This window comes from Sus scrofa, chromosome 3 (assembly GCF_000003025.6).
Source record: "Sus scrofa isolate TJ Tabasco breed Duroc chromosome 3, Sscrofa11.1, whole genome shotgun sequence".
In the NCBI taxonomy this organism is placed as follows: domain Eukaryota; kingdom Metazoa; phylum Chordata; class Mammalia; order Artiodactyla; family Suidae; genus Sus; species Sus scrofa.
The window spans coordinates 57,387,072-57,412,687 of NC_010445.4; the positions used below are offsets into that span (position 1 = coordinate 57,387,072).

A 25,616-nucleotide genomic window follows, 5' to 3' on the forward strand; every position below is an offset into this window, starting at 1 on the left:
GCTCCGCGACCGGGTGCGCAAATCTCGGGCGACAGGCTTTGCGCGACTTGTACCGCCCGTGTAGCCGAGTTTGGGTCATTCTTTCAGGTTTTTTTTGTTTGTCCGCGCATCTGAGAAGTGGGTGTAGGTATGACCCTGTTGTTTTTCCCAGAAGTAAGAACGTGGCCGTGGACGAGGCTGGAGGCAGTCGCACTTCCGGAGACCTCATTTCGGGAGTGCCTTCTCTATACTGGCTCCACAGGGAAACGCACCTGGGGGCTCCTGACTCCCGTTTTAGTCCATCCTTAGACCCCGCAGGCCCGGGACTACAAATTTCGGACCCCCAGACTTAGATGTTGTTATGCATATGGATGGCAAGGTTTCCTCCAGATAGAGCCCTAGCCTCGCAGATAACATGCGACCCGCAGAAACCCCGCAGTCCTTCTTGACTTAAAAAGGACTTCCACTTTTCTAGTTTCTCCTCTACCTGTAAAGTGTCTTGATGTAGGTGAAAAGAAGGAAAAAAAGACTACACGCACAATGTAAGAGCAGTGAGTTTCAGTTTTATTCTGGGATGTTACTAGGGACTATAGCCTGGGAAATAATCTCTCAGCTCTTTGGAACTCTACAAGAGATAGAGGAGGAGCCAGTATGTATATGAATTTTTGGTCTATGAAATGTAGTCAAGCATACATCTTGACTACTTACCATCAAAAAAACCCAGGTAGTTCAAGTTAATGATTTTAGTGCTTTCCCAAGTATGGGAGGATGCAGGAATCTAGCGTCATTGAAATTCTTCCTTAGATACATATCTTTGTCTAGGGGCCATGTATCCAAAACACAGAAGGCTTCATCCAGTTTTTCTCTACCCTGAATTCCGCTTAGGGTGAACTGTTAGTGGGGCAACTGCAGAGTTGAGGCTTAACCTTTTGTGTAACTGGGTGATAAATGAGATTCTTCGTCCTGTTCTTACTTACAGAGCATGGTAAAGATGGAAGAACTCTTTGTTGTTGTTGTTGTTATCTGAGCTGGAGCTGCAGCAATGATGGATCCTTTAACCCACTGCATCTGGCCAGGGATCAAACCCATGCCTCTGCAGCAACCCAAGCTGCCACAGTCAGCTTCACCTGCCACATCACAGCGGGAACTCTAGGGTGGAAGGATTTTTTTTCTTTTCTTTTTAGGGCTGCACCTGCAGCATATGTAAGTTACCAGGCCAGGGGTCTAATCAGAGCTCAGCTGCCCGTCTACACTGATGCCTATGCAGCAACATGGATTCGCGCCTCATCTGCAACCTATACCACAGCTCTCACTGAGCGAGGCCAGGAATTGAACCCACGTCCTCATGGATATTAGTCAGGTTCTTAATCTGAAGAACCACAACAGGACCTCTGTGGGGTGAGAGAATTCTTTCTGTCCCTATTTTATAGGTAAGAAAGCTTTTTCTGACTCCATTCATATTGACTACTTGGAGGTCTATAAAAAGAACTAGCCTTTGTGCTGTTCCTCCATGTTGGTGGAATCCCTTGTCTACTATGACCTTATTTCCAAACCATTTCAGGTCTTCTCCCTCTTCTGTGTGCAAAGCACCAGTAATAAGCCACTGTCATCACCCTGGTGACCTGGGCTTCCTTTGCCATGCCTCCTGAAGCTGTCAGCCCTTGGACCATGTGCAAGGAAAATCAAAATGGAGTGGGCATTAGTAAGAGAGCTCTCCAAAATGGAGCCAGGAGGCCACTGGGACAAGGTGAGTTATGCACTTATAAGCTAACCACTTTCTGGAATTTCCCATTGTGGCTCAGGTTAAGAACCCCATAGTGTCCGTGAGGATGCAGGTTTGATCCCTGGCTTCGCTCAGTGGTTCAAGGATCCAGTGCTGCCACAAGCTGCAGCATAGGTCGCAGATGCAGCTGGGATCCCATGTTGTTATAGCTGTGGCTTAGGCCTGCAGCTACAACTCCGATTCAGCCCCTAGCCTGGGAAGTTCCATATGAAGCAGGTGCAGCCATAAGAAAGAAGAAAAAGAAAATTAGCTAACCATTTTCTGTCTTAAAGTACACATTCAGGACATCTGCCAGAAATTCTGGATACTTACTCAACCCTTACCATAAGTCCTGACAGCCTATCTGCTTATTGAGACCCTTACCCTAAAATGACTCATGACAGCTTATTTAAGGACAAATATTTCCTTACCTGCATCAGAGTCAAGTACAATTTTTTGTTGTTGTTTTCTTTTTAGAGCTGCACCCAGGACATATGGAGATTCCCAGGCTAGGGGTCAAATCAGAGCCATAGCCACCAGCCTATACCACAGCCACAGCAGCGCCAGAGCCAAGCTACACCTGCAGCCTAAGCCACAGCTTGTGGCAGTGCCAGATCCTTTAACCCACTAAGCAAGGCCAGGGATCAAACCCACATCCTCATGGGTACTAGTTCGGTGCTTAACCTGCTGAGCCACAAGGGGAACTCCTCAAGTACAGTTTGGCTAGACAACTTTAACAACCTTGTGGCTTTTGTCTGTATTATCTCCTGGCTCTTTCTCTTCTCCATAACAATTTCAATTTTACCTGAATCTGTGTCTCTTGAGTTGCAATTCTTAAGCCCCTAAATAAAGCTTCTGTTTGCAGCCCCAGTAGTGATCCCATTACAGTCACTCATCAGTAGTTCAACAGCCTCCACCTTGACCTGCAGAAGGAAAAGTTATTTGAGGTAGTATTTGAATCCTGCTCTTTAGGCACAATTTGGAAATCAGCTCAAAGTTCTAGCTACAATGCAGAAAAAAAAATGTAGAGCCTCGCTACAGTTATTCTCTGCACATTTGAGGGCCTCCGTAGTCAAATTTGTGGCCCCTTCTGCATCCTTTTGGAAGCAGTCTCTCTCCAATTCAAGTTTCTCCATCAGAAGTTTACTGGAGTTAGGAGTTCACATGGTGTCTCAGCGGCATGAATCTGACTAGTATCCATGAGGGTGCAGGTTCAATCCCTGGCCTTCCTCAGTGTGAGCTGTGGTGTAGTTCTCAGATGTGACTCAGATCTGGCATTGCTGTGGCTGTTGTGTAAACCAGCAGCTGCAGCTCCAATGCAACCGCTAGCTTGGGAACTTCCATATGCCTTAGGTTTGGCCCTAAAAATAAGACAAAAAAAAAATTACTGGAGCAAAAGTTAGTGATCCAGCACCTGTCTCTATTCAGCCTTAACAGCATCAGCCTAAAATACCAGGTAGATGGCTCCCCAAAACAGAAGGATTTGTGTCCCACTTCAAAAAGGAAGCAAGAAAGAAGAAAATACTGTGTTCTGGAGTTCCCTGGTGACCCTGTGTGTAAGGCTGGGGTCACTGCTGTGGCACAGAAAGAAAGTAAATATTAGAATAACATGTTTTTGGAGTTTCTGCTGTGGTGCAGCAGGTTAAGGATCCAGCATTGTCTCTGCAGTAGCAGTGCTATTCACAATAGCCAAGACGTGGAAACAACCCAAATGTCCATCAATAGATAAATGAGTTAACCAGTTGTGATTCATATACACAATGGAGTACTACTCAGCCACAAAAAAGAAGAAAAAAGAAATTGTGATAAAGCAATGGACCAAGATAACTCCATCCCAGATGTTTCTCTCACATCTCTGGAGCTGTTTATTATGGATGAAGCACACTGAGAACTATGGATGCTGTGCACCACATCCCTGCTATCTTTTACACTGGCTGTTTCCTTGCTAATTTCCCTGACTTGAGGCCCAGGCAGAGCTTAGAGGGGAGGGGCTTCTGGTACAGATGGCTGGGCCTGGGTGTCATTACACATGCACTGGGTTAAACAGGATCTGAGCAGACCTACAGTCAGCCACCTTTGTTCTCCCCATTAGAAAAGCAGAACACATCTTAAACACCATTTAGAGTGGCCTGACACACGTTCTATTAATGAGAAAGGAAGCTGTAGGAAATGAACATTGTTTTTATTATTACAGGGAGAATAAAAGCCAAACAAGTTGCTCACTTTCTGAGCCTGTTTTTCTTAAGCTGATTTGAAAGTCCAGGCTTTTGCAGACTTTGATTTTTTTTCTAAATTATAATCTAAATATTGGGTTTGTGAGTCAAATGTATAATGGCACATATCCACCATTATAGATCATGCAGAGTATTTGCACTACCCTAAAAATCCTCTATGCTCTTTTCATCTCCCCTTCCTCCCCAGCCCCGCAACCACTAATCTTTCTACTGTCTCCATGGTTTTGCCTTTCCCAGGATGTCAAATAGTTGAAATCATATACTGTGTAGCCATTTCAGATTGGCTTCTTTCACTTAGGAATATGCATTTGTTTCCTCCATATCTTTTCATTGGTTTGTTAGCTTGTTGCTTTTTATTTTTTGTTTATTTTGTCTTTTTAGGGCCGCACTCACAGCCTACGAAGGTTCCCAGGCTAGAAGTCAAATTGGAGCTACATCTGCTGGGCTACGCCACAGCCAGAGCAACTTGGGATCCGAGCCATGTCTACGACCTACACCACAGCTCACAGCAAACCAGAATTCATGGCAACGCCAGATATTTAACCCACTGATCGAGGCCAGGGACTGAACCCGAAACCTCAGAGTTCCTAATCAGATTCATTTCCTCCGCACCACAACAGGAACTCGGCTTGTTGCTTTTTAGCACTCAGTAATATTCCATTTTATAGATGTACCACAGTTTTTCCATTTGCCTATTGAAGAACATCTTAGCTGCTTTGAGGTTTTAGGAATCATGAGTAAAGTTGCTATAAACATCCAAGTGCCGATTCCTGTGTTTTCAGCTTCTTTGGGTAAAAGTCAAAGTGATTTCTGAATTATATGGTAAGAAGTTTAGGTTGTTTTTTTTTTTTTTTTTTTTTTTTTTTTTTTTGTCTTTTTAGGGGCACACCTGCAGTATATGGAGATTCCCAGGCTAGGGATCGAATAGGAGCTGCAGCTGCCGGCCTATACCACAGCCATAGCAACTCAGGATCCAGGCTGAGTCTGTGACCTATACCACAGCTCATGGCAACACCAGATCCCTGACCCACTGATCGAGGGAAGGGATCGAACTCACATCCTCATGGATGCTAGTTGGATTCATTTCCACTGCACCAAAATGGGAACTCCTAACTATATTTTCTTAAAGCAGTTTTCTGATTCCTTCTTTGCCGTTTTCTAATCTTTGGGGGGGTAGCATAGTTCAGTTCGTGCAAGATCATATCTGGACCAGACTGCTTGAATCCAAACCCAGCTCTACTGCATTATGTGCTCTGTGACCTTCGTTTCCCTGAGCCATGACAGGAGCTCCAGAAGTTTAGTTTTGTAAGAAAATGCGAAACTGTCTTCCAAAGTGGCCATATACTACTTTCATCCCCACTAGCAAAGTGGATGCTCTGCATCCTTGTCAGCATTTGGTGTTTTCAGTGTTCTGGGTTTCTGCCATTCTAATAGGTGAATAGTGGTCTCTCGTTGTTTTAATTTGCTTTTCTCTGTTGACATATGTTGTGGAGGATCTTTTCACATGCTTATCTGCCATCTGCATATTTTTTTGGTTTGATTTTGATTTCAAAGGACGTGATGATAAACCAGTCTCAGTCCGGGCTTCTCTTGGTTCGCTCCAGCCTTGGATGGGCTTTTCCCCTCACATCCCAAGATGACTACCGGAAGTTTCAGGTATGTGGTTGAGCACATCCCTCAGCTTTACATTGCTCAGGCAAATTTAGGGACATGCCCACTCACAACAATTGTGGAGCAGGATGTGGGGATGGATTTTGTTCAGTATGAGTCTAGTTTAGGAGCTAGAGTTATCTTCCTCTGAAGCCCATGGCCTGTGGAGAGGAGTGGAATAAAAATTAGGGTGGAAGATGGATAAACAACAAGGTCCTCTCATATATCCAGGGAACTGTATTCAGTAGCCTGTGATCATAATGGAAAAAAAGTATGAAAAAAATGTGTATATATGTATAACTGAATTGCTTTGCTGTACAGCAGAAATTAACACAACATTGTAAATCAACTATACTTTTTTTCAATTTATTCAACTATACTTCAATAAAATAACTTTTTTTTAGAAATTAGGGAGTTCCCTGGTGGCTCAGCAGGTTAAGGATCCAACAACACTGCTGTGGCACAAGTTTGATCCCTTGCCCAGGGATGTCCATATGCCCTTGGTGTGGCAAAAAAATTTAAAATTAAATTTAAAATAAAATTAGGAGTTCCTGTTGTAGCACAGTAGGTTAAGAACCTGAAACAGTGTCTGTGAGGATGCTGATTTGATCCCTGGCCTTTGATGGGTGGGTTAAAGATCCAGCATTGCCTCAAGCTGTGGCATAGTTCACAGATATAGCCTACATCTGGTGTTGCCGTGGCTATGGTATAGGCCTGCAGCTGCAGCTCTGATTTGACCTCTAACCTGGGAACTTCCATATGTTACACATGTGGCACTAAAAAGAAAATAAAAGTGAATTAATAAATAAATAGTAAAAAATTCTAGTAGAAGAAAGAAATAGATGCTAGGAAGTAGAAAACAGCATATGCATAGGAGTGTTAAGACTCAGTCTTTTGCTTTGTATTCATTGTGCTTAGGCTTTATTGTATTTATGTTTTCATAGTTCACTGTTCTGAATTCTTTTTGGAAACAGGTGCAGTTATAAATACATTAGGCAATCAGGAGTTCCCCTTGTGGCACAGCAGAAATGAATCCAACTAGTAATCATGAGGTTGTGGGTTCGATCCCTCTCTCAGTGGGTCGGGGATCCAGTGTTGCCATGAACTGTGGTGTAGATTGCAGATGTGTCACAGAACCTACATTGCTGTGGCTGTGGCGTTGGCTGGCAGCTGTAGCTCCAGTTGTACCCCTAGCCTGGGAAACTCCATATGCTACAGGTGCAGCCCTAAAAAGCAAAGCAAAAAAAAAAAAAAAAAAAAAAAGTAAATAAATAAATACATTAAGCAAGCAATCAAATATTGAAATGAGTTGGCATCTCTTGTACACACAGCTACCTTTGGTCAGTGTCAGGAACACGATCAGTGAGGGAGCAACATGGCAAATGGGAAAAAATAGCTGGAATTATCTATAGCTACAAAAAATTTTTGGAGTTCCCATTGGCAGCTGTAGCTCCAAGTCGATCCCTAGCCTGGGAACCTCCATATGCCATGGGTGCAGCCCTAAAAAAAAAAAAAAAATTCATAGCCAATTTCCATTCTGGATATTTTACACAAAACATCAACAAGGAAAAGTTGGTTTGCAATGCTATTCAAATGAAATACTATCATAGATCAACTTTAGGGATGTCTCTATTTCCCTGAAGATGATTTAAGCAACCAATAAACAAGAACCACTGCAGTGAATGAATGAACAGATTCTAAGCCAGGGTTGTAGGAATCGTTCTCTCTCTCTCTCACTATATCCCCGTAATCACTTTCTACTTATACATCCTATCCCCTTGATAACTCTCAAACCCAGCCACTTTCTGTCCAGCAGGACCTCCTCAGTCCCAGCATGTACCAATTCTAGATTAATGCAACAGCTCCATAGCTTCTCTCCCTCCCCTCCCCCTTTCCTCCCTCTTCCCCTTCTCATCTTCCTGCCTAGTTGCAACTCCCTTCCACAGCTGTTAGAGCAATTTTTTTTTTCTTTTTTTTTGCCGCACCTTCGGCATATGGAAGTTCCGGGGCCAGGGATTGAACGTGCACCACAGATGAGACCTATGCCACAACTCCAGCAACACTAGATCCTTAACCCACTATGCCACAAGGAGAACTCCAGAGAAATGCTTAAAAAAATCTGATTTTGTTATTCCTGTTTAAATCATGATGACACCCCACTGCTTTCAGGATCTGTTAGAAAATTCCTAACCAGGTAGGCAGGGGCTTACTTCCCAGGAGCTGACCCTGACCTTTCCCTCAGCATCCTCCTCCCCACTGCCTAAACACCAATCATAGTCCACCAGCAGTTTCCCACTGCACCATGTTCTGCCATGTCCTCATGCCTTTGCTAGTGCTGGTGCCTCAGCCTAGAATGTTCTCCATATAACCCCTCCGTCCTGCCACTCCCATACACGCCCCCTCCTTTATCCGCATCTGACTAACTTCTCAAGGTCTAAGACCCAGCTCAGCCTCACTTCCTGAATAAATTTACCACCCTACTTTTCACACTGATATTTATATACTTGTCCACTAGAGGGCAAGCTCTTTGATTCAGAGCCTAGAGCCTGCATCTTTTCTGTGTCCTCAGAGCTTGCTTTATATAGGCACAACGTAGGGGCTCAGTATGCGGTTATTGGATGGGTGAATGGATGGATTGGATGATGAATGGACAAAATCAGCATGTTAAGATTTCAATATAACCCAGAAATTGTATAATTGCTTACAGTTTATCAAAATATGATCTAATAGGCATTCCTGTCAAGGCTCAGGGAAACGAATCTGACTAGCATCCATGAGGACTCAGGTTTAATCCCTGGCCTCACTCAGTGGGTTAAGGATCCAGCATTGCCATGAGCTGTGGAGGAGGTTGCAGATTCAACTTGGATCTGTTGTTGCTGTGGCTATGGCATAGGCCAGTGGCTGCAGCTCCAATTCGACCCCCAGCCTGGGAACATCCATATGCCTCAGGTGTGGCCATAAAACAAAAAAATTAAAAAAAATTGAATTAGAATGCACAATAGATAAATATAGATAAACAACAAAGACCTACTATGTAGCACAGGGAGCAATATTCAATATCTTGTAATAACCTATAATGGAAAAGAGTGTGAAAAAGAATATATATATATAATATATATAACTAAATCACTTTGCTGTGCACTTGAAACACTGTAAATCAACTCTACTTCAATATTTAAAAAAAACAACTGAGTTAGAAGAATCCAGGGGAGTTCCCGTCATGGCACAGTGGTTAACAAATCCTACTAGGAACCATGAGGTTGCAGGTTCTATCCCTGGCCTTGCTCAGGGGGTTAAGGATCTGGTGTTGCTGTGAGCTGTGGTGTAGGTCGCAGACACTGCTCGGATCCTGAGTTGCTGTGGCTGTGGCTGTGGTGTAGGCCGGAGGCTACAGCTCTGATTAGACCCCTAGCCTGGGAACCTCCATATGCCGCGGGAGTGGATCTAGAAAAAGGCAAAGAGACAAAAAAAAGAGAAGAAGAAAAATCCATTTTTAGTCCTGTCCTTGTCACTAACAGATAGGGGCTGCCTGCGTTTCTCAGTTTATGGCCCCTCCCTACATCAATGCAACATCTTCCTTTTGTGGTCACGTTTCCTGCTACTCACTCTGATCTCCTCCTCCCCTTCCCCTTTTTTAGCTACACCCATGGCATTTGGAAGTTCCCTGGCCAGAGATTGAGTCCCAGCTGCAGCTTCAACCTACACCACAGCTGCGGCAACACTGGATCCTTAACCCACTGCACCAGGCCTTGAATGGAACCTGCAGCCCAAGCCACCACAGAGACAGTGCTGGGTCCTTAACCCACTGCACCACAGAGGGCAATCCTTCTCCACTCTTATTAGGAACCTTGTGATCACAACTGAATGATCCAGGGTAATGCCCCTCTCAAGAACCTTAATTTAATTACGTCTGCAAAATCCCTCTTGTGATACAAAGTGACATTCACAGGTTCCAAATACAAGGATGGGGACATCTTTGAGGGGCTGTTATTCAGCCCACCACAAATAACCATAAGAAAACAACAAATGTAAACCTAAACCTCACACTTTTATAAGACAACTGAAAGGAAAACCCCCTTTTCCTCTCTGCTCTAATATTACTCTCAATACTTCGCTCTGGATGCCACGTATGCAGGGTTTTTTTCCCCACACTGACCAATTCTCTGATTCTATGCAGACACCAGCTCCGTGTCTTACAATTGAATTCAATACTAACATTACCTGGAGTTAGTGCAGACCCCACAGGTTAAAAGCTCGGTTCCACAAGCAGCTTCCACTTCAGATGGCAATTCAAAGTTCCAGGTTATCATCTGGGCTGTGTGCTGACTGGCTGTAATTTGGAGGTTACCAGAGTTCCTGTTGTGACTCAGCAGTAAGGAACCCAACAAGTAACTATGAGGATTCGGGTTCGATCCTTGGCCTCAATCAGTGGGTTAAGGATCCGGTGTTGCTATGAGCTGTGGTGTAGGTTGCAGATGTGGCTCAGATCCCGTGTGGCTGTGGCTGTGGCATAGACTGGCAGCTGCATCTCCCATTTGACCCCTAGCCTGGGAACTTCCATGTGTCACAGGTACAGCCCTAAAAACAACCAAACAAATAAATAAACAAACGAAAAAAACCCAGCTAAAATAAAAATGGGTGATAGAAGTTCCTCTGGTGGCCTAATGGTTAAGGATCCAGTGTTGTCACTGCTGTGGCTTGGGTCACTGCTATGGTGCAGGTTGGACTCCTGGCCTGGGAACCTCCACTTGCCGAGAGCACAGCCAAAAGAGTCATGATGTCAAATGATGGTGAGGATTCTGATTAAGCAGCATTGTCGGTCTCATAAATAACATCATCAGTGTCATAAGTAACACCGTCAAATGACATTAGAGAGAGAGCAAGAGGGTTAGTGATTGCCAAAGTTTAGAAGTGGGAGGGAGGGTTGTGGGTGTGTGTAATGTAAGTAATTGACTCTTAGTTTGGGGGGTTTAAAATGTGGCGGACATTAAGCTTTTGATTGTTGAGGCATGTACTTCAAAGACGTTCACCTCAAACAAACACACTGCTTGTTACACAACCAGATAAAGAACCAGGCTGCTCCACGCAAGAAGTTCCCCTTTTAGAAAGTCCTGGTTGACCTAGATAACGTGATCGTTTGAAGTGAGCGACCCTGTTTTTCCCTTCCCTTTAATTCCCAGAAGAGTGAACCTGAGAAACCCTAGGCACCCCATCCTTGACCCCAATAAAGGTAAAACTCCAGGTTCACACACAATCTCTCTCTCTACCCGGGACCTTACTGTGTAGCCCCAGGCATGCAGTGTAGCCTCCAGGACTTTTGGGTAATAAACCTTGTGCTTTCCATGTTCCCTGACGATGGTTGATGTGTCTTGTGATCACAATAAGAACCACAAGGGCCAGTCTAGCTACAACATTGGCTCCAAAAGCGGAGACACATGTAGTACAGTCCAGGCATTTCCAACCCATAGTGTTATTACCCGTGGGTTGAGATATATCTAAAACAGTGTAACTTTAAGGAGTATTTGTAGTGATGGAATAGTTCTGTCTCTTGATTGCAGTAGTGGTTACATGAATTTATATGTGATAAAATAAAAAGTGCAGGAGTTCCTGTTGTGGCTGAGCAGGTTAAGAAACCTACTAGTATCCGTGAGGATATGGGTTTGATCCCTGGCCTCACTCTGTGGGTTAAGGATCTGGTCTTGCCCTGAGCTGTGGTGTAGGTCGCAGATGAGGCTTGGATCTGTTATGGCTGTGGCTGTGGTGTAGGCCAGCAGCTGCAGCTCTGATTCAACCCCTAGCCTGGGAACTTCCATATGCCTCAGGTGTGGCCTTAAAAAGATGAAAAAGAAAGAAAGAAAGAAAGAAAGAGAGAGAGAGAGAGAGAGAGAGAGGGAGAGAGAGAGAGAGAAAGAAAGAAAGAAAGAAAGAAGAAAGAAAGAAAGAAAGAAAGAAAGAAAGGAAGGAAGGAAGGAAGGAAGGAAGGAAGGAAGGAAGGAAGAAAGAAATGAACTTTTGGCAAAATGTAGCTTAACAGCCTCAGTTCATGCTTTGGACAATTGAATTCAGAAAGAATTGTCCCATACCCTGTATTTTCTTGTTCAATCTCAGAGAATACACTTCCCTGTGCTATATAGTAGGTCCTAGGTCCTCGTTGGTTATCTATTTTTTATGTAGCAGTATGTTCTAAATCAATTCTTTATTCTTTCCATTCCATTATACAGTTTCTATAGGATAAGTTAAAATAGATATGTTGTATATATCAATCATATATACACACACACACACACACACATATATATATATATATATATATATATATTATATATATTTTTTTTTTTTGCTTTTTAGGGCTGCACCTGCGGCATATGGAGATTCCCAGGCTATGGATCCAGTCAGAGCTACCGCTGCCGCCTATGCCACAGCCACAGCAACACAGGATCAGAGTCATGTCTGCCACCTACACTACAGCTCACGGCAACGCCAGATCCTTAACCCACTTAGTGAGGCCAGGGATCGAACCAGCAACCTCATGGTTCCTAGTTGGATTCGTTTCCACTACGCCACGACGGGAACTCCTAGTTTTAGTTTTCTCTTCCTTTGTCCTTTTATGTGATTTCTTTCTTCTTATAAAGGAAGTCACAAATAATTTGAAAATATTTTTTGTCAAGTTTCTCTATTTTGATAGTTAGAAATATAGTCACAGCATAGGGACTCTGCCAGCCTTTATCTTTTATAATACTTTCTATGCCCAAAAAAATTTGCCAGAGAATTGTGGTTTACCAGGAAGCAGTGCTAAGAGTTACCACCAGGTGGCAGACCATCCTCTCTATGGAAGGATCAATTTGGTTACCAGAGGTGAAGGTCAGTGGCTATATTTAGGTTATGAAGTCTTTCTCTGCTTTCTGCTGTGAAGAGTTTCTGAAACAACCCAATTTCTCCAGATTTTTTTGGCCTGAGGTTTTGAATATGATCCAGTCGTGTACTCAGTTAAACTTGGTTCAACAGTATATCAAATATTTATCTGTTGTGGCTCAGCGGGTTAAGTACCTGGCTAGTATCCAGGAGGATGAGGGTTCGATCCCTGGAGTCACTCAGTGGGTTAATGATCTGGCATTGCTGCAGTGCAGCACAGGTCACAAATGTGGCTGGGACCCACTGTTGCTATGGCTGTGATAGGCTGGGAACTTCCATATGTCATAGATTCAACCATAAAAAGGAAGGAAAAAAAAAAAACTGCTCGACCACAGATAGTCTTTAGCAATACTGCCTTCTACCCAACACACACACATAACACCCCTCTACAGCCAGGGAGTGTGTAAATTACACAGCTCATCTTTTACTATATAGGGTATTTGGTTAAGCATTTTAAGAGCAACCACCAAATATGTGCTAAAAATAAGTTAGCAGGGTTGTGCAGAAATTAGGAGGATGGGCCCAGAAAACTGTCACTTGGATGTGTAACCCTGCGAACAAAGAGCAACAGTGGAGTAGATGAAGAGGAAATGGGGCCTCAGCATGGAGCCCAGCCAGTTACATCAGAGCATAGCCCCTAAGTCAATAATGGATATGCTGCCGTGACTGTGCCACATTTGCCAGGTAAATAAGGCTCAGGGCTCCGTGGACAACTGCCCCTGTGGCTAGTGTGTTTGATCTGGCAGGGAACCAGGGCGGGAGCAGAGACAGGCAGCTCATGACAATGACTCACAGGGCCTGAGAATGGCAGCACCTGGGGAAGAAAGATTCAACTTCTCCTCCAACCTCAGGAGGGTGCGCTCATTTCCTGTGTCACACTTAGGCTCTGAGGAAACAGATAAAGATGTTTATAAAGATGAACCTTTCCTAATGTACTCTTTGGTTAGCCTGAGGTAAGGTTTAGTATAAGAAACGAAAGATGAATGACCGAATTTTCCTCTTTTTTCTAACAGACCACCGTCACTTTCAGCACAGTCCTAATTGATAACGCCCTATCCTGATACTTTTACCCTTGTGTTTGGTCCCCAATGTATTTGCGAGATGTCTCCCTCACTCAACTGCAAGCAAGAGTGGCAGAGCCTGGCTTTCTACCTGCCCAGTAATTTATAGTCCAGAGGGTTTGATGAATGAGTGAGTTGAGTGAGTGATTGTATTGTGGTCCAGGATTCTATCTGTGTTTTTACCTTTGTGCTGCTACCAGAGACACCTTCTTTTTTTTTTTTTCTTTTTTTTTTTTGCTGCAGCTGCCGGCTCACACCCCAGCCCCAGCAATGCCACATCCGAGCTGTGTCTGCAACCTACACCACAGCTCATAACAACGCTGGATCCTTTAACCCACTGAGTGAGGCCAGGGATCGAACCTGCATCCTCATGGATACTAGTCAGATTCGTTTCCGCTGTGCCACAATGGGAACTCCTAAGGATGGAGCCTTCTTAATAAAAACAAAACTGGATACTAGACCAAGAATCTCCTTGTGAACTGCAGGCAGCTGGACCCTGAGGTTGCACCCTTGTTCAGACCCTCTGGGTTTGTTTGTTTTTTTCTCAGCTTTCCCAGCTGTGTACAAACTCTTCCTTTTATACCTTCTATTATAACTGAAACAGCTAGAACATACAATCCCTACCTCAAAAAGGACTCTTTAAAATTTTTTTATTTTTTATTTTTATTTATTTATTTTTTTTGCTTTCTAGGGCCACACCCACAGCATATGGAGGTTCCCAGGCTAGGGGTCAATTGGAGCTGTAGCTGCTGGCCTACACCACAGCCACAGCAACATGAGATCCAAGCCTCGTCTGTGATCTACACCACCGTTCACGGCAACGCCAGATCCTTAACCCACTGAGCAAGGCCAGGGATCAAACCCGAATCCTCATGGATACTAGTCAGGTTTGTTAACCGCTGAGCCATGATGGGAGCTCCAAGAAGGATTCTTTTCTTTTGCGAAAGCAACAACAACAACAATAAGCCCAACAAGTAGATTTCTACTTGTTAGTAGTTGTTTTTTCTAGGATTGGTTGACCTAATGATACTCATAATGAAAAGTCTACTGTAAATTCTTCAATGACGTTAAATATCTTTGTATTTCATGAAAGATGCTATTTCTACATTTATTGGACTGTTATATATATGTGTGTGATACCTTGTTTATTCAGCCTACAGGCAAAAACTTAGTGATTATGTGGGTTTTGAGAAGTCTGGCAATAATTCCTCAGTCTCATGATTGGGATAGAAAATGCTAAGAAAGAAGAGGTACCTTAGGTGCAAGTACAGACTGTCCTAAAATTCAGGAGCCCCAATTCATAGCAGATCTCAGAAAAATAAGGGACTTTCCCCCTCTTGATCTCTTTCTTCCTCAGTATCAGTTCTGAATCTAGAAAGATGTTCCTTCAGAATCCCCCAAAGAAATATGCATGGTACAAGTAATTAAGACTTGGGTTAGAACACATTTTTGTTATGGTAATACTTTTAGGCTCAGTCATGAGGGGTGAAGGTGTGATCCATTGTATTCTAAAGTAGTTGAATGCTTGGTTTAGTTCCAAGATGGACCCGTTTATAACAATTTGTGTGTGTGTGTGTGTTTTTTAGGGCCGCGCCTGTGGCATATGGAAGTTCCTAGGCCAGGGGTCGAATCAAAGCTACAGCTGCTGGCCTACGCCGAGGCACAGCAACTCAGGATCCAAGCCGCATCTGTGACCTACACCACAGCTCATGGCAATGCCAGATCCTTAACTTACTGAGTGAGGCCAGGAATCCAACCCGCATCCTTATGGATCCCAGTGGGATTCATTAACCGCTGAGCAGTTAAAGGAACTCCCTAACAAATTTTTAAAAAACATAATGGCATTCAAAAGAAAGTGATGCTGGAGTTCCCGCTGTGGCTCAGTAGGTTAAAAATCCAACTGCAGCAGCTCGGATCACTGTGGAGGCATGGGTTCGATCCCTGTTTCAACACAGTGGTTAAGGATCTGGCATCACTGCAGCTGGGGCATAGGTAACAGCTCTGGCTCGGATTCCATCCCAGACCTGGGAACTTCCATATGCTGTGGATGCAGCCATAAAAAGAAAAGAAAAGACAAGAGAAATTGATTAGGGTTGTAATTGTGCAACGTGATAAATATAATAAACACCGTTTATGTTATATAGGAAACTTGTTAAGAGAGAAAACCCGAGTTTCCATCACAAGTAAAAAAAGTTTTGTCTCTTTAATTTTGTATCTCTATGAAATGCAGATATTCACTTAACTTATTGTGGTCATCATTTCATAATGTATGTAAGTCTAGTTATTATACTGCTCACCTTAAACTTAACATAGTACTTTATGTCAATTATCTCTCAATAAAGCTAGAGGAAAAAAGTGATGTTCTGAGCTGTAGGGTTTGTACATCAAGACAGTATTTTACTAGGTAGATGCTCAGAAATATTTGCACAACAACTTTTCCATTCTAAACTGGACCACTCCCACCTACAAAGACCTGAAGATGAGCGGCATGGGTGAATAATGTTGATTTTACAAAGTGTATATACATTACCCCTGCCACTTCTCCGGCTTTAACCTCACCATGGCTTTCTACAGTCCATAATGAGACCATTTTGTGTTAGATGATGTGAGATTTAAGTGGTCCCAAGCTCCTTAATCCTCTCTATATACATTGTAAACAGTCAGAATTAGATACGTTAACATTTCACAATGGACAATGATGCCTGAGCTAGTTTATTTTTATTTTTTTCTTTGTAGGATGCCAGATCCTTAACCCACTGAGCAAGGCCAGGAATCCAACCCACAGCCTCATGGTTACTAGTTGGATTCGTTTCCACTAGCTTCCCCTGAGCTAGTTTATTGTGTGAAATAAACAAGCAGTTTGGGTGATTAGTCATCAGGCAATATTCAGTAACAGAGGCCTGACTTCCAAAAGATTTCTAGCACTGCCATCTTTGAAGAGGAAAGATTGAAAAAAAGAGAGAAGGGAAAGATTTCAGAATAGGAAAAGAGAAGTGAAATTTCGAGAATATTTAGTATGAACCATAAGATCTCCATCAACCCCAAAATAGTTTTTTGTTGTTGTTTTCTTTTTCTTTCTCTCTCTCTCTTTTTTTTTTTTTTTTTTTTTGGCTTTTAGGGCCATACCGCAGCACATGGAAATTCCCAGGCTGGGGGCAAATCAGAGCTGTAGCTGCCGGCCTGCACCACAGCCACAGCCACAGAAACTTAAGATCCGAGATGTGTTTTTGACCTACACCACAGCTCATGTCAACGCCAGATCCTTAACCCACTGAGCATAGCCAGGGATCAAACCAATGTCTCATGGATGCTAGTTGGGTTCGTTAACCACTGAGTGATGACAGGAACTCCCCAGAATAATTTTAATGAATCTGAGGATGAGAGTCTAGGTAGTTCTAACCACATTGGTATGACTAAAAACATTCTTTGTCCCGATTTGGACCCATAGAGCATCACTTAGTCTCACTGGCCATGTACCATTTATTTATTCCCATTGTACTTTGGCATTCCCAAATCTCCTATCATGCTCTGAACATCAAGCTATCAAATGTTGTCATTGTCTTATTCTATTGTCTGGTAGACACTTAACTTATTTTGCATTTCCATGTTGTCTTTCTGTTGAGTCATGTTTGTTGTTGTTGTTTTTGCTTTTTTGTCTGTACCCATGACATATGGAAGTCCCCAAGCCAGGGACTGAATCTGAGCCACAGCTGTGACCTACACCACAGCCGCATCAGTGCCAGATCCTTAACCCACTGTGCCGAGGGTAGAACCAGTGCCTCCACAGAGACAAGCCAGGTCATTAACCTACATGCCGAAGCAGGAAGTCCTGCTATTGAGTTTTAAATAATTAAACTTAAAGCTTTTAGTGTTTGAAGAATGAAGACATTCTTTGGAAAAAGAACTTGACAAAACCACAAAATGTCATGCAAACCAAAACTGGTTTGATGGGTTTAAGAGAATCATTTGGTCTACTTTGTTTTTTGTTTTTGTTTTTGTTGGCCTTTTAGGGCCGCACCCATGGCATATAGAGGTTCCCAGGCTGGGGGTCGAATCTGAGCTCAGCTGCCGGCCTATGCCACAGCCACATCAACACCAGATCTGAGCTGTGTCTGTGACCTACATCACAGCTCACAGCAACGCTGGGTCCTTAGCCCACTGAGCAAAGCCAGGGATCAAACCCAAAACCTCGTGGTTCCTGGTCGGATTCGTTTCCACTACACCACAATGAGAACCCCAGTTCTGTCTACTTTGTACACTATCTTGGCTGTACCTGATTTAAGAGTTTGGTTGGGGTCTGGCCCCATGGATGTCAGATGGCAGAGAGGAGCAAGAAGCCTGAGAAGTGTCACTGCAAATGACCCAGGAGCCTGGCAGAGTGCGCCCAACTCCACATCACACTGGGGTGTGATGGCTAATTTCATGGGCCAACTTGGTTATGCCATCGTATCCAGTTTTTTTGTCAAACACCACTCTAGATGTCACAATGAATTTTTGATGAAATTCATATTTAAATCTTGGAGTAACGTTGAGTGAAGCAGACTACCCCCCCCTAATATGGGTGGGCCGTATCCAGTCAGCTGAAGGCCTTAAGAGAAAAGACTGAGGTCTCCAAAGGAAGAAGGAGTTTGACCACCAAACTGCCTTTGGACTTGAGATGGCTATATTGAATCTTCCCGGGGTCTCCAACCTGCCACACTGACCTGCAAATTTCACACTAGTCCCCCAAATCACATGAACCAATTCCTTAAAATAACCCTCCCTGTCTCTCTCCTTCTGTCTCTTTCCCCCTCTTTACACACAGGCCCTGTCTCTCTGGAGAACCCTGCCTAATACAGGAGGCAAGCCTCCCCCAGGTCCACTATTCCCCTTACACACATCCAACATGCTGGCGTGTTTTATGCCCTGAGAAGGGGGAAGGTACAACACAAAGCAGAAAACTAGGCCCTGGGGGGCCTGCAGCTCTCTTAGGAGCAATCCCTCTGAATGGGTTTCCCTGCTGACCAGAGAGGAGACGAGCATGGCGAAGGGTCATCCAGAAGTTCTCCGTGAACGAGGGCAGGCAGCAAGTGGACAAGGAAGAGCAGCGGCAGCCTGAAGAGTGGGGTCTAAGCACAGTTCCTCTGGCCTTTTTGTTCCCCTAATAGAGAGAAAAAGGAGCTTAACTAGAACCCGCAACTGGGCAAGCCTAGAGGACCTTGGGACTAGGCCTGTGAGCATCCTGGGACTATTTCCAGGGGAGAATTTCTAGAAACCCAAGACTTTCTGTTGGAGTAACTGAGCATTGATGTTCTTTTAAATATCACCATCAATGGAACTTTATTTTAAATTCGCTTGTTAGAGGGATTTGAACATGTGAGTTTTATTTGCCTAATACCAATTTTTTTTCTTTTTAGAGCTGTACCTGCTGCACATGGAAGTTCCCAGGCTAGGGGATGAATCGGCTACAGCTGCCAGCCTATGCCACAGACACAGCAATGTGGGATCCGAGCCACATCCGTGACCTGTGCTGCAACTTGCGGCATCTAGATCCTTTACCCACTGAGCGAGGCCAGGGATTGAACTCAAATCCTCATGGATACTAGTAGGGTTCTTAACCTGCTGAGCCACAGTGGGAACGCCTGATACTAAATTGATTGGCTAATATTCTTGTGCAGATAAAGAAGCTGCCAACAAATTCACGGTTGTGGGATTAGCTAGAAAAATGGAATCAGTTTCCCAGCCATATACTCCCCATTTTTTTCTCTTCCCCTGGATTAAGCAGAATAAAACCAATTTCTTGATGGAAGATCCCTTTCAGTAAGTTAAGGATCCGGCATTGCCAGAAACTGCTGTCTAGGTCACAGACACAGCGCAGATCCAGAGTTGCTATAGCTGTGGTGTAGGCCAGCAGCCACGGTTCCAATTCAAACCCTAGCCTGGGAATTTCCTATGCAGCCCTGCAAAGAAAAAAAAAGATGCTATTCCTATTACTCCCCAGATTTTTGTTCTTTTTACTTGCAGAACAAATATCTCAGTGTGATATGAGAAGCCCTTTGAAACCTGCCCCCTGCTCTATAGCCATATCTCCCACAATTTCCGTTTTTGTTTTTCTTTTTAGGGCCACACCCCTGGCATATGTAAGTTTCCAGGGTCGAACTGGAGCTGCAGCTGCTGGCCTATGTCACAGCCACAGCAGCGTGGGATGGAGGGTGCCACGTCTGCCACCTACACCACAGCTCATGGCAATGCCAGATCCTTAACCCACTGAGTGAGGTCAGGGATCAAACCCGAGTCCTCATGCATACTGGTCAGATTGGTTTCTGCTGCGCCACGACAGAACTCCACAATTTCTGTTCAGTGATGTGATTCTACATTCTCCAGTCCTGGAACCCAGCAAGTCCATGCCCACCTTTTGCTCGTGAAAGAAGGATTTATCTGGATTGTTATCACAACAAAGGCCCATGTACAAAGGTCCTGTCCTAGTATGTGTGCACAAAGGGCCTTTGGTATTTAAAAAAGAAATGAGTAAGGCTACCAGCTCCATTGAGCCTCTTACAGCTCTGAGTAAACTCATATGAACTAAGACCCAGTTGTAAGAACTGGGGTTTACATCCAACTGGCTTTTTTGAAAGCTCCTGCCTTGTTGGTTTGGGTTATTTATATGCTTTGGTTTTGCAGAGGACCAAGTAGCATTTCCTCTTTTAACCATCAGAGAAAAGAAAAAAAAAAAAGTTTTGGTATTGCCAGAGGCTGAGAAATACACCCAAATACCTGCAACATGATGTGATACAGTCAGGGTTGGACTAGAGTGGAGCAGATGCTCAAGATGCTCTTTCATGTGATAAGGTTGCTACCTTGAAAAGTTCCCTTTCAAAGGGAAGAGTCTCTCATCTTCAAAGATCCCTTACGTGGGGGTTATCTCTGCTCCTCCCTGCTGAGCTGCCTATTGCTAGTTACCTGGTACACATTCAAGTTCATGAGGTGCTTGGGCTTTTAACTTTTTTTTTTTTCCTTTCTTTTCTTTTCTTTTTTTTTTTTCTAGGGCTGCTTGTGCAGTATATGGAAGTTCCCAGGCCAGGGGTTGAATCGAGCTGCAGCTGCCAACCGGCACCACAGCCACAGCAACATAGGATCTGAGCCTCATCTTTGACTTACACCACAGCTCACAGCAACACTGGATCCTTAACCCACTGAGCAAGGCCAAGGATTGATCCTGAATTCTCATGGACATCATTCGAGTTCATTACCGCTGAGCCACAATGGGAGCTCTGGGCCTTTTAACTTAAAAAAGCAATTCTGGGAGTTCCCATCGTGGCTCAGAGGTTAACGAAGCTGACTAGAAACCATGAGGTTGCGGGTTCGATCCCTGACCTTGCTCAGAGGGTTAAGGATCTGGCGTTGCCGTGAGCTGTGGTGTAGGTTGCAGACTCAGTTTGGATCCCGCATTGCTGTGTCTCTGGCATAGGCTGGCGGCTACAGCTCTGATTGGACCCCTAGCCTGGGAACCTCCATATGCTGAGGGAGCAGCGCAAGAAATGGCAAAAAGACAATAAATAAATAAATAATAAAAAATAAAATAAAAAAACAATTCTGAGGAATGTGGGAGGTCATAGCTGTGTGTCTGTAGACACTGCCCTTTTTGCCTTCTTTTTCAGAACTAAGATGAAGGTTTTCTTATTAAAGGGCAGGTGTTCCCTGATTTAGCCAAGAGGAAGATGGCCATGAGGGAGGTGGTTGAGGGAAGAAGCTGAACATTATTTCACTGCACAGCCTCTCTCTCAGCTTGACTTTTGAGCTTCTGCCAGTTCTCCCAGAATAAACTGGTCAAGAAAGCACAGATCCTCCGGCACCAACCCACTAGCAGCCAGCCCGCACCACATCTGCCCTGGCCTTTCAGAAAAACAGACACATATCTGAGTCAGTGTTGGCCTCTCTGAGGGAAACAGGGGCTGGCCTCCAGAATCAGGTGACAGTCATACTACTGCAAGCCTCATCACCAAGCCAATAGGAAGAGCTTAGTGTAAGCACACATCCTCTGCTTCTGGAATTCAGGAGCTGCAAGGAAGCCGCTTTCAAAATAGAAGAAGGGAAGTTCCCCTTGTGGCTCAGCAGGTTAAGAACCCAGAGAGTATCCATGAGGACCATGGTTCAATGCCTGGCCTGGCTCAGTGGGTTAAAGAACCAACAAAGTTGCAGACTTGGATCTGGTGTTGCTGTGGCTGTGGTATAGGCTGGCAGTTGCAGATCTGATTAGACCCCTAGCCTAGGAACCTCCATATGCCACAGGTGCAGCCCTAAAAGATAAAAGAATTTTAAAAATTTAAAAAGTAGAGGGTTTCAGGAAGCTGCAGCCTGCTGGGAGAGGAAGAATAAAGAACACCTTCTTACCTTAAAGTACAGTGGCAAGAGAGGAAGCCTGGGTTCCTAAGGATGGACCAGAGGAAGAAACTTAGCAGGCTGATGACCATCAGCCCAGCCATGATGACCATCATTTCCCTCAAAATGTGTATGTGACTCCTTTTGTTCCTGGAGGCTCTTTAAAGTTAGTACTCAGAGAAGGGAGGAGCCCTCCACAACCTCAACTGTAGAACAAGTACAGGCAAAGAGTGCTCATTTAGACATGCATTTATTTACTGGTCATTTCACTAATATTTATTGACAGCCTACCATGTGCCTGGTGGTGCATGGATGTTGAGGAGACAGTGGATAACTGGAGGGGCTGTACCTGGGCTGGGGGCAGCCTGGACCTACAGTGCTTCAAGACAATGGACAGGTGACCCTGAGTCCAAGCTGCCAAGGAAGAGCTAACCTGCACGGATTAGAAATGCAAATAGAGGGAGTTCCTGTTGTGGCTCAGCAGTAACAAACTCGACTAGTATCCATGAGGATGTGGGTTCGATCCCTCGCCTCACTCAGTGGGTAAAGGATCCATGTTGCCAGGAGCTGTAGTGTAGGTCGCAGATGCGGCTTGGATCTGGTGTTGCTGTGGCTGTGGTGTAGGCCAGCAGCTGCAGCTCTGATTCGACCCCTAGCCTGGGAAATTCCACATGCCTCGGGTGTGGCCCGTGAAGCAAAATAAATAAATAAATAAATAATTTTAAAAAAGAAAGATGAGAGAAAGAAAGAAAGAAAAGAAATGCAAATGCAAGTAGATGAAAATGTCAAGCCAAGTGACCTTTGGGTTGGAGGGACTGTCAGGATTATCTCTGATTCTTTCTTTTCTGACTCCCAGGGTTGTTTCTGTTATACTCAGGAAAATGACACTTAGTGACTCATGATCAATAGTGTGAACATTGAATTACTCTTCTAATTCAAACTTTTTTTCAGCAGCCTTCTCTCTGACCAACTGCATTGATTAGTAAGAAAATTAATGGGAATTATTCTATGCATTTATTAATATTTATTAATTTTTATTCCATAAATTTAATGGGAATTATTCTGTTATTACCATGGAATAGAGGTGGGGAGTATGTTTATTTTTCCTACTGTACACATTAAGAGATAACTGAAAGGTAAACTAACGTCTATCCCTGATACCATTTGTGCCTTGGTTTTATCAAAATAAATACACAACTGAGATAAAAAACAAGGACCTACTATATAGTACAGGATCTATATTCAATATCTTTTAATAACCTATAATGAAAAGGAATTCAAAAAAGAATTTACGTGTCTGTGCGTGTGTATCTAACTGAATCACTTAGTATACACTTGAAGCTAACACAACATTGTAAATTAATTATACTACAATAAAAAATGGTTAAAAATAGGGAGTTCCTGTTGTGACTCAGTAGGTTAAGAAACTGACATAGTGTTTGTGAGGATGCGGGTTCCATCCTTAGCCTTGTTCAGTGGGTTAAGGTGTTGCCGTGAGCTGTGGCGTAGGTAGGTCGCAGAGGAGGCTCGGATCCAGGGTTGCTGTGGCTCTCATGTAAGCCGGCAGCTGTAGCTCTAATTAGACCCCTAGTCTGGGAACCTTCATATGCCTCAGGGAAATGACAAAAAGACCAAAAAAAAAAAAATGTACAAGTGATATGAAAAGAAGAGAGAGGGAAGAGAAGGAGCAGGAGATGGAGCATTAAAAGGTCAGGAGCTGGCCATAGTGACACAGTATGACAGTGGGTAAAGCAAGACTGAAATTTAATAGTGTTATTTCCTGGGCTGCTTCTAACTACAGTCCCAGAAGTTTTAAACCTTTCTGAAAACTGATGAATGAAGATAATAGCCATTTATTCTCCTAATCTCAGTCTCTGAGCTTCAGAACGTGAAAGGTGAAGGAATAACAAAGTGCCAAAATGGCATCAAAATTATAACTGAAAGTCACATCCTGTTTTCTATTTTTACTTTTCAGGTCTTGAGAGAATAAGAAGCTTTAGGACTGGAGGCACCCAGAAAAGCCCTCTTGAAGTTGATATTTAGCTGGAAATTTATTTTATTGTGTATTTAAAGATATCTAAGGAAGAAACTTCAGTAGCTTCCTGGATAAATTACTCAGTGTTTAATAACTTCTTTAGCTTTCACCTAAATCTATTTTCCTGAGTTTATCTAAGACACTCTGGCTTTATGATCAGCAGTGTTATTATTCTACATTTTCACAATTCAGCATTCACAGTGCAACAACCCTCACTGAGCAACATGGGTCTCTCAGACAGTGGGATTTATGTGAGTTGGTTGGACAGGTGAGTTGAGGGGACTTAAAAAAAACTCCATCCATGGGACCAATGGATGAAAACTCTGTCATGAGCAAGTGTCAGAGCTCTTGCCTTGAGCTGTGGTGACTCACTGCATGTCCCCGGGCCCAGGAATCCTTCATGTTGTTTCTTCTCATTTACTACTTTGAAAAAAAAAAAAAAAAAATATATATATATATATATATATATTTTTTTTTTTTGTCTTTTTGCCATTTCTTGGGCCGCTCTCACGACATACGGAGGTTCCCAGGCTAGGGGTCAAATCAGAGCTGTAGCCACCGGCCTACACCACAGCCACAGCAACGCGGGATCCGAGCCACGTCTGCGACCTATACCACAGCTCACAGCAACGCCAGATCCTAAACCCACTGAGCAAAGCCAGGGATCGAACCCACAACCTCATGGTTCCTAGTCGGATTCGTTAACCACTGCGCCACGATGGGAACTCCTGAAATATATTTTTTAATGTCAGGTAGTTTTTTGTTTATTTATTTATTTAAATTGAAGTATAGTTGATTTACAAAGGTGTGTTAATTTTAGGTGCACAGCAAAGTGATTCAGTGTGTGTATGTGTGTATGTGTATAGATGTATAGACATATTCTTTTCCATTATGGCTTATTACAGGACATTGAATAGAGTTCCCTGCACTGTACAGTAGGACACTGTTGTTTATTTTATTTATTTTTTTGTATTTTTAGGGCCGAACCCAAGGCATATGGAGGTTCCCAAGCTAGGGGTCCAATCAGAACTGTAGCTGCTGGCCTACACCACAGCCACAGCAACTCAGGATCCAAGCCGTGTCTGTGACCTACACCACAGCTCATGACAATCTGCTAATCCCAAACTCCTAATTTTTTCCTACCCTGCTTGTTAACCATATGTTTGTTTTCTATGTCTGTGAGTCTGTTTCTATCTTGTAAATGAGTTCATTTATTTTATTTTATTTTTATTTTGGGCTACCCCTGTGGCATGTGGAAGTTCCCAGGCTAGATGTCAAATAGAGCTGCAGCTGCTGGCCATCGCCACAGCCACAGCAATGTCAGATCCAAGCCTCGTCTATGACCAACACCACAGCCTGTGGCAACACCACATCCTTAAACCACTGAGTGGGGTCAGGGATTGAACCTGCATCTCATGATACTAGTTGGGTTTGTTAGCACTGAGCCACAGCAGGAACTCCTATATCATACTTTAGATTCCCTGCATAGGCGATCTCATATGGTATTTATCTTTTTCTCACTTACTTCACTTAGTATGATCATCTCTAGGTTCATTCATGTTGCAGCAAATGGCAATATTTTATTCTTTTTTATGGCTGAGTAGTAGCTCACAGCAACGCTAGAT

The 25,616-nt window shown here is 43.6% G+C and overlaps 1 long non-coding RNA gene across 2 annotated transcripts; it reads left to right on the forward strand.

Moving 5' to 3' along the window:
- On the forward strand, positions 23–24,406 carry LOC102164763. 2 transcript variants are annotated; one of them, XR_001306050.2, is made up of 5 exons: positions 23–127; positions 959–1,409; positions 1,541–1,726; positions 5,530–5,631; positions 23,932–24,406. It is a non-coding gene; the product is annotated as an uncharacterized LOC102164763 (long non-coding RNA). The 2 variants fall into 2 exon arrangements; XR_297313.3 differs by lacking the exon at positions 23,932–24,406 and adding an exon at positions 13,842–13,892.